We start from the raw sequence: 3,755 nt of genomic DNA on the forward strand, positions 1-3,755 counted from the left end.
CGTGATATACAAAAGAGATCTCAAAAACTCTACCTGAAAACTTCTAGAAATGACCAACACTTTCAGTAGAGAAGGATAAATAAATAAATTAACTAAAATCATTGGTCTTTAAAATTATTTTAGTTACTATTTTTATTTTACTTGTATGAGTGTGTTGTCTGCGTGTATATTAAGGGCACCCATATTGGACAACGCCTGCAAAGGTCATAAGAGGTATATCAGAACCCCTGGAAGAGGAGTTACAAATTTGTGGTTGGAGGTAACTGCCATGTGGTTTCTGGTAATCATACTCGGCTCCTCTGCAAGAGCTGCCTGTCTCTTAATCACTCCAACACCACTAGATTGTTTTTTATACCAATAACAACAAACACTCTCATTTACAATAACTCCAAAAATTATCAAGTAATAAACCAAGCTAAAGATGTTAAAGATTGCTGCAATACAAACTTTAAATCTTCAATGAAAGAGATATCGAAAAATCATAAGACCTCCTATGCTAATAGATTGGTAGAATTAATATTGTGTAAATGATTCTACCAAAAGCAATGGCAGAATCAGTGATATCCCAATCAAAATCCACATGTTATTTATTTTTGGTCTTTCAGAGACAGGATCTCCATGTAGCCCCACCTGGCCTGGAAGTCACTATGGTACTATGATACTCAAGGTTGGCCTCTGCCTCTGCTTCCCAAGTGCTAGGATTAAAGGTGTGTGCCCCCAATCCTGGGCTCATTTTCTATTTTTTAATTATTTATTTATTATTTACTTTTTTAAATGTGTACAGGTGCAGTGCCTGAATGTGTGTAAGTATATCTGTGTCCTGTGATGCCCATGGAGGTTAGGAGAGGGCACTGGATCCCCTGGAATGGGAGTTATGCATGATTATTAGCCAGCATGTGGGTGTTAGGAATTGAATCTGGGACCTCTGCGAGAGCAGCCAGTGCTCTTAACTGCTAAGCCATCTCCCCAGACCCCATGACATTATTAAGAAATAAAGATCCTAAGATTCATATGGAATCACAAAATATCCTAGATAATCAAAGTAATTCTGAACAAAAAGAGCAAAGCTGTGGGGATTGCCAGATCAAGTTGTCAAACTATGCAACAGAACTATAGTAATAAAAACAGCATGGTATTGGCACAAAAAAGACATATAGATCAATGAAACAAAATATACTCAAACATGAGTGTACACAATTAACAGCCACCTAATATTTGACAAAGAGGCTACCAATAGACACTGGAGGAAAGATAACATCTTCAATAAATGATTCTGAAAAATAATGGGTCCCTATATGCAGAAGGATAAAATTAGACCCATACCTATCACCTTGTGCAAAAAAACCTCCAAATTATTCAATGACTCAGTTTGAAACCTGAAATGCTGAAACTGTAAGAAAAAAAAACACATAGGCATACAATATATAAATGCAAGAAAGGACTTTCTAAATCAGACTTCAGTTGCTTAGGAATTAAAGTTAACATTGACAAATAGGATTTTATTAAACCAATAAGTATTTGTACTGCAAAGGAAAGAACAAATCAGGTGAAGTGGAAGCCCACAAAGTGTGAGAGAACTTTTACCAGCTGCACATCTGATATATATACATAGAAATAACTCAAAAACCAAAAACTCAAGAAAATATATGACTGAATACTCCAGGAAACAGTGCCAGACAGGAGAAACTTTACTGAGTTGTTGGCCAGGGTGGTCCAAGAGACTCCCAAAATTACACATGGCATTGCCACAGTCCTTGATTGTCACACAGAACTTGAGGGTAAGACCCTATTGCTGAAGAGAGTACATACTTTGGACACACAATTTGGACCAATTGAGCTGGAACTGACCTGGAAACCACCTCCCCTGAAGGCTAGCACTCATAGATTTGGAGAGAATTACATAAGCTGGTAAGGGAGAACATCAGTCAATGGTCCAATCCTAGCTTCAAAGGCTAAAAACCACATTAGTGACCAGCACAGCAAATTACATTGGTGAAATAGTGGCACTTTTATTTTGAGGGTAATCAACAGCTACCTAATTCTACTTAAAGCTAGGATGAAACCTCTACACCTAAGACGCATGAAACATTGGACAAGGGATAAAGAGAACATTAATGCATCTTTCAATTCTCATCAGTGAAACTCCCTCATGCAACAGAGGGCCAGGAACAAAAAAGGCCACAAATGACCAAAATGTAGAGAATAAGAGTCAGCAGAGTGTGGGTCCTCGGGCAGGACTCCTATACTGAGGTCCACCCAGCCAGGGCTTAGGGACCATTGTAGATGAGGGGGCAAAAAATATTTTAAGAGGCAAGGAGGAAGTATATGACCATATGGAAATATTCCTACAGACACCTGGGACTCTTCTCATAGAAACGTACAGCAATACTGTCAGCATGCACAAGACCCTTACAAACAGGCAGATGAAAATGTAGCAGAGAACTGTGAAAATGAATAGCAAGCCCCATTCCTAGTCGAAGAATAACTGGCAGCTGATTACTGCTGCATGAGGAAGAGCTGATCTTCTTTAAGAGAGAGACTCTAGACAAGCTGACTAAACCCCAGTGGATGAACTTGCACTGAGGGACATTTCAGGTCACTAACTTTGCATAATAGGCCTTAATACAAATGACAAAATGCATGAACTTCAGTGGGGGTGGGGCAATGGGAGGGTGCCGAAGAGGAAAGTGGGTATAAAGATGATTTTCTGTATGAAATACACAAAAATTCAATAAAATTTAAAAAGAAAGAAAATATATGGCTCGATAAAAATGAGTAAGAAACAACTTTAAAAAGTGTTCAACATCTTTTGTAATTATGGTAATACAAATTAAAACTAAGATTTGATCTTAGGGACTGGAGAGATAGTTCATTTTTAGAAAAAATATATGTAAATAATTATTAGGGACAGTTCAGTGTCTAATTGTGCTCATAGATTATTAAAATATTTTTTTAATTTTTAATGGTAATTTTTGTAGAGCATATTTTGCCTGCATGAATGTAAGTGCACCATGTGTGTGCAGTGCCTGCCAAGATGACATGAGGGGGTTGGGTCCCCTGGAAGTGGAGTTATAGAAGGTCATGAGTCAACATATGGCTCATCAGAACTGAACCTGGGTCTTCTTCAAGAGGAGCAAGTGCTTCTAACTACTGAGATCTCTCCCTAGTCCCTTAACATTTTTACTTATTATTGACTCTATCTTGGGAACATATCTGTGTCAGGAAGTTTGCCTATACCTTTATTGAAATAGAGGAGCTTATGAATTTTAGCCTTAGTTAGCTAGTAATCTAGATCAAGATACTATTTAATAAATGTTTTCTGATTTGTAATCAAGCGTTTTTGAGTAGCTCCAAATCTTTTATAGAGAGTTGAACTTAATTTTAATATTTTGAGAAAAATTGTTTTGAAACACAGATCTTGATTTTTTATAGATTTATAAATTTTTTGTAAAAATAGACCGCTAGCCCAAATAAACAAAAGAAAGAAAGAGCACCTCCAAATTAACAAAATCAGAGATGAAAGGGGAAACTTCACAACAGACACCAAAAAAGATTCAGAACATTATAAGGGAGTACTTTAAGGACCAATATGATACTAAATTTGAAAACCTAAAAGAAATGGATGGCTATCTAAAAGCATGGGAACCACCAAAACTAAACCAAGAAGAGATTAATAGCATTAACAGTCCCATAACATATAAGGAAACTGAAACAGGATTAGAAAAGAAGACCTCCAAAACTAAAAAAGAGAGAGA

The sequence above is a fragment of the Nannospalax galili genome, unplaced genomic scaffold (assembly GCF_000622305.1).
Source record: "Nannospalax galili isolate Female #2095 unplaced genomic scaffold, S.galili_v1.0 scaffold709, whole genome shotgun sequence".
Lineage (NCBI taxonomy): Eukaryota > Metazoa > Chordata > Mammalia > Rodentia > Spalacidae > Nannospalax > Nannospalax galili.